We start from the raw sequence: 9,753 nt of genomic DNA on the forward strand, positions 1-9,753 counted from the left end.
TGTGTGAATGAATAAGCCAGTGAAGGTCATGAGCTCTAGAATTAGAAAGATTCAATGCACACTTATTCCTCTATCCCAACAATAACTGTGACACCCAGAACATGGGCACTTTTTGATCTCTGGTGTGTTTACTTGGAAAACAGTAATGACAATACTGTATACAACCTTTTGTCTGTGTTGTCTTTTGAGACACGGTCTTACATGGAGTCTAGGTAGTCGCCTAACTTACAGCACTCATTCTAGCTAAGGCTCCCTTGTGTTGAGATGGCAGCCATAAGCCACCAGGCCTAGCTAACTTCTAAGAATTAAAAAAGTGTTCATGTGCTAGCATAGTAAATATTCAGTATATTTTAGTCATTTATTCATATGCTTGACATTTTCCAGATCGTTCTATGTAGCACAGGCTGGCCCCAAACTTGCAAGCCTCCACATCCCAAAAGTTAGCGTTGCAGGCTTGTGCCACCATACCTGGCTCCATGACTTTTACTTATAAGCAATAGCTTCATAACAATGGAGACTCAAATGCCACAGTCATTAGGAACAGGAGCCCTCTATGAGCATTTCACAGTAAAAAAAAAAAAAATCCCTGAAATTACTCTGCCCTGTGTCATAAAGAGCAAAATAAAAGCATCTCAGACCAGAGAATGTAATTTTTTTTCTTTTCTTTTATTTTTTTTTTGTTTTGTTTTTCGAGACAGGGTTTCTCTGTGGCTTTGGAGCCTGTCCTGGAACTAGCTCTTGTAGACCAGGCTGGTCTCGAACTCACAGAGATCTGCCTGCCTCTGCCTCCCGAGTGCTGGGATTAAAGTTGTGCGCCACCACTGCCCGGCCAGAGAATGTAATTTCTGTATGAGGAAAAAGCAAACATCTGACAGTTTCGACTGGTTTTAAACTTCTCTGAATTTTCAGTTCTCCAAGTACGTGAAGTACAAATTTGTCATAGGCAGAATTTTTGCAATACCCTGAGGCCTCCATCACTGTGTTGGCCCAGTGATTCAATTCCTTCCTTTGGCAACAGTGAGGAGTTTCTGTGGATATGGTGAAAGGTTCAGATCAAACGATCAGAAGGGAGGTCAACCTGGTCTCATGTCATTGGGCTCAAGCCTTTAAATAAAGGCTTAGGCTTCTGAGGTCAGAAGGATGCTCTTGCTGGGAAAAGCAGCTTCGGCTCTATGAATAGGTACAGGAGGGGCACCTGGGAGGGACTAAGGTGACCTTCAGGACCTGCAGCTAGCAAGAGAAAAAAGAGGCTCCGTCCCACATCTACAAAAGCCAGAGTTCTACCAAAATCAGGCAAGTTTGAAAGGTGAGCTGCGCTCTAATATCTGCCTACTGGTCATCACAGCTTGCAAGACAACTGACAGAGAAATTAGGTCAGAAGAATGTGGATGAAGCTGTGAACATTGTGGTAACTTGCTAGACTGTAACAAAAAAAACTGACACACTCTTTTATTTCTTCCTATTGTGCCAGGTAGTTACATAGTAGTACAGTAGGAGTTCTGTCAGCACTTGACGAAGATGGCTGGGATAAAATGGCTTCCGGAGGCAAGTCATTGAGCATACTCAAAGTTTTTAAGCATTAGTCATTAGAATGAAGTTTAGAGACTGGAAATTTATTTTGCTGACGAAGAAAAAATGTTACTTTTTTTTATCACTTTGGAGAGTATTTTGCCTTTTCCAATAAGGAAGCTGGCTCAAATTAGAATGAAAATGAAAAACTGAAATTTATGCCCTCGCAATGAGGAAGCATGCATGGGCAGCCAGTATATGGTGCTTCTGTTGAACTTGTCCAACAAATTAGTGTGATTCTTAATTAAAGACACAACAACTTGACCATTATCCTAGAACATAGTGCAGGCATCAGGAGACAGCCAGTTTAATTGGAAGAAATGACTGTTTACCAGCATAAATACTGTAAATGATCTTAGAGAAGTAATTATAAATGATAAGGAACCCTGGGAGGGTTAATAATGAGTTTCAGTATAAATCTTTACATTTGATTAACAGTTTTGCATTCTATGACTTATTCGAGAAAAAGTCCCCAGACATTTATGTATTCCAAACATGACCTAAAAACTAAAAATCTCCATGTTAAGAGTTACAACTTTGAGAAAACGGAAAATGAGCTAGAGAATTACCATAATAAGCTTATTTGGAGATTGTACATGTTTACATGAAGTAGACATAGAAATATACCTTTTTAGATATAAGACCATTGTAAAGTTTAGGGTATTAGTGACCTTGTGTCTTAAATCCACCAGACAGCAAAATATGTGATAGTAGATGGGGATTTTTTAAGGAAATACACTAGGCCTGTAGATCATATATATATATATATATATATATATATATATATATATATATATATATATGGCTGTTGAGCTGTTGAGGACTCACAAGCTTACATCATAACAAGTGTGTGTGTGTTTGTGTGTGTGTGTGTGTAAATGTGAGCATGTCTGGGTGTGTATATTCATATGAATGGAAAGTTGGAAACAAGGTATTTGGAAATTCATCCAAGGCTCTCTGTCCCTTACCTATATAAATTTAGAAGCTACATTAAATATATTCTTTTTTAATGCAAAGAAAAGTTGGTTTGCAGTGTTCTCTAAATATGTCATTTGATAGAGAGATTATGTTTTGTAGTCTCCCAGCTATAATATCTTATTCGTTTTTTTTAATGTTTTTGTATTTGAAGTTGCATGAATTTATGTGGACCAAGCATGTGTAGTTGCCTGTGGAGTCTAGAAGAGAACAATGGATCCCCCAGAACTGGAGTTACAAGCAATCGAGAGTTGCCTAATGGGGATGCTGGGGTCAGAACCGTGGTCCTCAGTAAGTGCACAGGTGAGCCATCTCACCCACTCCTACTTATTTTTAATTAAAAGTCACTTTTCCCAGAATGCTCATCAACTTTTAGGGAAGTGAGAAGTCAAACAGAGAGCAAATGAACTACATTTTCTGGCTTTCCTCAAAGTTTGGGAGTAGGTACCATTTCTTTGCTGTGTTGGAAGCAGTGGAAATCCCTGGACAGTGACTACTCATGCATCCATCCACACTTGGAGAAACATGAGAAAATACTTTCCATCACTGTTGAGCAGATGGTTTATCCACTGATGGGATGGAGGTTAATGTTGTCTTGAACATGAACAAATCAGAACTGGGCTTAACATTATTATTTTTTTACTAAATAAAAAAACCTAATGTATAATATTTTAGTACATAAGAATCTTTGTCCATTATGTAAAAAATAGACAATGCTGGTAAATGAACCCATTTTAGTAGAATATTCTTCATATTTATTCACGCAATTTACTTACACACCTTTTACAATAATCTACATAACATAAACACTAAATTTAAACTCCTCTGGGTAGCAGAAACACTGGGTTTTATGGTAATGTAAGTTGCACGGTGGAGCTAAGAGCCCCGCAGGTCCTCTGAATTGCAAGGGTATGTCCATGATATGGAGTGGGCTACAGTGACATTTATCAACAACCATGTCTGTGTTTTCATGGGTCCTAGCAATAAACATGACAATTGCCACATAGCTAACAGGTTAAACTTGTATCATACTACCTTGACTGTAAACTTGTACCTAAGACTCGCTTCAGGGTGCAACTCTCCCCAGTATCAAATAGCAGGCTAATAAAAGCAGTTGCAGAAACAGTTTTACGACCCTCCAATGACTTGTGTTTTACATTATTTTATCTCAATGCAGACATCTGAATTAAAGGTTAACAAATAGTATTTAATGGGTTGTCTAGATGAATGTACAGAGCATGAATACATGTGTCTTGCTATTTCTATCAGTTTTAATACTACACATGTTTCATGATTTGGGTTAAGACACGACTGTAAGTGGGTGATGGCTCTTAACTGACTTTTTAAAGTAATATGAAATGGCACATTTTGTTATACTTCCTCCAATTAACTACATATCCACCATTAAAGCAATCTGTCATCATTTTAACAATGTCATTAATGTCTACAATGTAACTCAGGGGCTTTGTTCTTCCTTCAAAATTAGTAGCACATACATTTTATAGAAAGCTTGGAATACAAAAACAAATTTAAGAAGCTTTCAACTCTAAGCTATACAAATATTTTAAATGAGTTATACAGAAAGTCTGGCTTTACTAACAATGAAAAGCCCACCCAAATTATATATCCATTAAAGTGGATTGATGGTGTTAAAACACAAATTTCTTTTCTTTCTACTCCAGCCGTCGAAAAACATGATTTACTGTATTGCTAAATGTACTCAATTTAATGAAAATAATTTAAATTTGGGTCTATAGAAAAGAGATATCAGTGCTTAAGGTATATGCCATAGATAAATGATGACTTTACCTCTTTGGCAACATTGTTAAGAAATTAATTGGCAAAAATATTATGTGCCTAATTAAAAAGACCAAATTTTAATATCAAATTTAGATGGCGGTAGCCAACTTTAAGTCATTAGATTATGTGCTATTTACTATTAGTTTCAGTAAATAGATTAAGATTCAGCCAAGGATAAATGCAAAGGGAAGGTTTAAGTTCACAAAAATGAGCAGTTTCCACTGAACGGTGCCTCTTCCGAGGGACCACACAGGTGCCTCTGCTATCAAGACAAACAGGGTGAAGAAATCCGCATGCTGCCAACCAAAGTTGCCAACACACGTAAAAGCCCTCACAGTTTTATGAAACTTTTTCATTGATAATTAGCTTACACAAAGCATATCAAATGCATTATCAATTGAAGGCTAGACAGAATAACCATTTTCAGATTTTTTTTTTAAAAAATCAGTTTCTGTAGATGCTCCTTGTGTAACTCTCAAAATCTCCCATTTAGTTCCTTAAAGCTGCATCTTTCCTGTCCATAGAGCAGACATTTGTTTCTGATTGAAATTAAGATTCTAAGCTCATCAAGACTCTAGTGCCCTGTGCATTGCTGTGACTGAAGGAATAAGTGCAAGAGTGTGCTTTTATGCCCCAAATGAATGCTCTCTCTCTACCTTAACCGTTCCTTCTCCTCTTATACTGCTCGTCTCTACCAAGTTTCCAGCCACCCACTCTCCATACCAAAGTCCCCAGACTGAGCACAACTTATGCCCTATAGCCTTAGATCCAGTACAAATTTTAGAGGGAGGGAAAAGGGGTGGGGAACAGGACAGAAGAGTGTGAAAGTGGTATGATTATATTTTAATTTTTAAAAATTAAAGAAAAATTATAAAGGTACTGTAGTCTGGGTCTGTCTTGCAGCCCTACTGCCTCTACCTACTGCTGATCTCTATCCTTTTAGACCCATTCCAGGAATTAAGTTGCTCAGCCACCAACTCCAGCAATTGGTTGCATCTGAGCCCTATATCCCAGGTCCGCTAAAGGATCTTTCATGGTTCATAGGGGACTGTCATAGTTCTCAAATCTTCTCCATAACAACCATTCTTCAATTGTTTCTCGTTCTCATTTTCCCTGGATTTCTGTTCTTTGTTTTTCTAAATATCATCACTTCAAATTCATTAGTGATAGAATCAAAATTATTAATGCTGATGAAAAGAACACTAAATTATTAAGCACACTGAAACAGATTGTAATTCTTTTCATTAATTTTTTGCTTTTTTGTACTTGTATAACACAGTATCATAGACTGGGGAATTTATAAAGAAAGTACAGTTATTTCTTGTAAGTATGGAGACTTGTAAATCCAAGAAGGTGGTACATCTGACAAGGGCTGTCATACTACATCGCCCCATGGTAGAAAGCAAGAGCGAGCAAGAACTCACTTTTATAAAAAACATATACATGCACATGTTCACACACATACTCAGAAACACACACAAATGCACATACACATGCAACTCAGACACACATACACACACATATGCACACACAAATTCAGACACACATACACTCACAAACTCACACACACATGCATGCACACACACACATACACACTAATTGACCTATTTCCACAGGAATAATATAGGTTCATCCATAAGTTCTCATGAAAAAAAGTAAACTTTCCTAACACTGACACATCAGGAGTTAAATTTCCAAAAGGTAAATTTGAGGGATGAATTCAAAAGACAACAGGAGCCAGAAAGAATTTAAATTTGAGAACACATCAGCAAAGTTAAGACTAATATGCTTTTAACATATTCTCAGATTTTTAATCTAATGTTTAATGTTGACATATGAAACAGTAAATTTCACCATGGCAGCTTCTTACATATGCATTATTATTCTTTCTTTTCATCTACTCTTTTCAAGTTTAGATTCAATATAATATCAACTAAGAACAAACTTGTGATTTCTTTCAATAGATCTTTTAAATATTCATATTATTGTTATTATTATTACTAATTATTAGTGAATGGTGTTTGTGTGGTACTTACAGCAGGACATGTGTGTAGAGGTTGGAAGACGGCTTTTGGCCCTTAGTTCTCTCCTACCTTTCCAGGGATTGAGGCTGGTCTCCAGGATTGGATAGTCATTATTTTGCCCACTGAGCCATCTTACCAGCTTCATCTGTAAATACAACCAGAATAAAAATTAACCAACATATGATGTTCAGTGATCATTCTAATATTACATAGGATTCATCTGGGGACATCTGGATTAGAGGCATCTTTAATGGAAATATCTTATGGCTTAGAATTAGAACATCATTTTCTAAACTGTGATTTAGATTTTACTTTATCCACCTCAACCTTCTAAAGTCCCTTAAACTCTCTGGAGTTTTTTAATCAATTGAACATAGATCATTATGATTATTTCTTGTTAAATGGCTAATGCCTATGTCATGCAGTGCAAAATTGTTGCAGTAACCCTAACTATGGTTCTATGAGGTAGACACTACAATCTTCATTTTATGAATGAGAAATCAGAAACACCGAGAGAGAAGGGTGCCAAATCTCAATATAATAACGGTATCAGGATGTGAACCAAGGGATTTGACTTGAGACCTAATGCAATTTGTCGTGTGGTGTGATGTTTCCTCTACTGAGTCCCTGAGAGGAGGAAAAACAAGAGGGAAGATGACTCTTATAAATGCTAAAGTGCCACTGAAAGTGTTAATTTATGATTTTAAATCTATTACTAATCTGTTAAGTAAAAGTTCTTCGATTTTACAGGAATTGCCACCCACTTATATTAGCAGCTTAGAGAAATGGAAAGTTCTCTCTCCATTCAGTGAAGAAACTAGGAGATGAATAAAAATGCCGTTTCTGCTCTCCAGGTCTGTTGACTGAGGTTTTCTGTCCTGCCTGGTTTCTGTCCTCCCACCAGGTCCCACAGCTGTTTAGCCACAAAGAAATCACACAGAGGTCTACATTAATCATAAACTGATTGGCTCATTATCTTAGGCTTCTTATGAACTCTTATAACTTACATTAGCTCATTATTTTTATCCGTGTTAGCCACATGTCTCAGTACCTTTTTCTGCAGGGCAATCACATTTTCCTTCTTCTGTGGTTGGGACAGGACTGTCCCTTCCCAGAATTCTCCTGTTCTCATTGACCGCCTCTACTTCCTGTCTGGTTGTCCTGCCTTTTATCTAAAACATAATTGACAGAATATAGACAATTGTCCCCCTCTTTTTTCTTAAAAAAAAAAAAAGAACATCCATAGTCCATCTTTTGGGAATGTGGGCATAGTTTTCCAAATTACTTCTTGCTGGTTCTTATGGGGACCTAAAGAAAATTTAGAATTATGATCAAGTCCTGACTGGAGTATCCTGTGAGGCTTGATCATCTCAGGCAGCATGTTGAATCTCTTCTGGATGTAGAACTCTGACTCTGGGCCATCTGTTCCTGCCGGAGATTTCTCAGATGCTCAATCAAATCTGATTTTTCTTAGCTCAGAATGAATCCACAGCCTCCCATTTCCTGTGGAAACAAAAGCAAAACATCTTCTCCAAAGTAACATACCTTTTGACTTCAATTTTGAAGTCAAGGCATTTTGAAAATACCTATCTTGGATTAATTCAGCAGCATTTATAAGCAAATATCTTCTAACAGTTGTTGCTCCTTCCTAAGCATTTAAACAATTCAAAGACAGCATAATAACATACAGTATCCAGATTCTCTGTGTGTTTTCCATCTTTATGTGGCTTTACTTTAACCTCTATTTCTTTTATTTTTACTTTTACTTTTTGAGATAGGTTCTCTGTATATCTTTGGCTGTCCTGGAATTCCCTCTGTACATCAGACTGTCTTTGAATTCACAGAGATCCACCTGCCTCTGCCTCCCAAGTGCTGGTATTAAAGGTATATGCCACCACACCCTGAAGTCTGTCTCCCAAGTGTTGGGATTAAAGGTGTGTGGTACCACACCTTGAACTCACAGAGATCTTTCTGCCTCTGCCTCCCAGGCATTGGGATTAAAGGCATGCACCACCACCCCACAACTATTCTCTCTTTTTTAAGGACTTAACCTTTTACTTTTCTCTTCCAAGCCTGCATATATTTTTAACACACTGTAAAACATTTAAAGGTTTTTTTTAATATACATTATTTTATTACAAATTTTTAAAAAAAAATAACAAGAGAAAATGCAACATCCTAAAAAAAACTGGTAATACAAATTCCTATGTATGCATTAAAGATTTAGAATATTCAGCATCAAAAGCTTTAAATCTAACTGTATGTTGTAGCCCCCAAAAAAGCTACAAACTCTTTAAAAATTATTTTCTCTGCAAAGAATCTCATCAGCTATACAGAACTCTGTACAGATTTATACTGAAGCTAATGTTGAGCTGCACTTGAATTTCACATTCTTAGCCTGAGTACATACACTCCACACATTTTAGGCCAGTCATTTATTCTTTATCCTCATCGTCTTCCTCATTATCTTCATCTTCTTCCTCCTCCTCCTCTTCCTCATCTTCTGGTTCATTCTTCTTCTTTGAGCCTGTTGGCCTAAAAGGACCCTTCTTTCCTACTTTGCTTTTGCCCTTGGCATGGAATGCAGCAATATCCTTTTCATATTTCTCCTTTAGTTTAGCTGCCTTCTGCTCATGGGGTTGTTTATCTTTGGCAGATTGTTCAGACCACATCTCACCCATTTTTTTTTCAGTATCTCTAATAGACAGGCCTGGGTGTTCACTTTTGATCTTTGGGCGATGTTCAGGGCAAAACAGGAAGAAGGCAGACTGTGGTCTTTTTGGAGCATTAGAATCCTTTTGCTTTCCTTTCTTATCACCTTTGGGAGGAACGTAATTCTTCATCAACCTGTCATAGCGAACTTTGTCGCTCTTGGCCAAATCTTAGAACTTCGACTTTTCCTTTGCAGACATGGTCTTCCATCTCTCGGAGCTCTTCTTGGAGAACTCAGTGAAGTTGACTGACGAGTCGGGATGCTTCTTCTTGTGCTCCTCGTGGCACGTCTGCATGAAGAAGAAGGCATATGAGGACGCTTGCTGGGGTCTCCCTTGCCCATTGCTGACAGTGGCGTCTACCTGTTGAGAGCACGTCCCTCTGAGGCTGGCATGGAAATTTTCTTCCCCAAGCTCCCGTGTGAGAACCAGCTCTTCACTACTGCAAGCTGTAGCCTCTTGTTTTGCAGACTTCTCGGCCTTAGAGGTTTTTTTTAAATCTTTGAATCTCTCTTTATTGTATATCTCTCTTTTTCTGACCACGTGGCTCTTTAATTTGCTAAGCAATATGGAGAGGATTAAAGCTGTAGCTTTGACGGCTGGATCCAGTCCATTCCTTACCTTTTTGAGATTTCGGCCTCATGGCGAAGGTACCTGCTCTAGCCATGTTTATT

The 9,753-nt window shown here is 37.7% G+C and overlaps 1 pseudogene; it reads right to left on the bottom strand.

The window, feature by feature from the left end:
* Positions 1-8,775: 8,775 nt before the first annotated feature.
* Positions 8,776-9,423, bottom strand: LOC142845024 (high mobility group protein B2 pseudogene; annotated as a pseudogene).
* Between the last annotated feature and the right edge of the window lie 330 nt (positions 9,424-9,753).

The sequence above is a fragment of the Microtus pennsylvanicus genome, chromosome 2, assembly GCF_037038515.1.
Source record: "Microtus pennsylvanicus isolate mMicPen1 chromosome 2, mMicPen1.hap1, whole genome shotgun sequence".
NCBI classification, from domain to species: Eukaryota; Metazoa; Chordata; class Mammalia; order Rodentia; family Cricetidae; genus Microtus; species Microtus pennsylvanicus.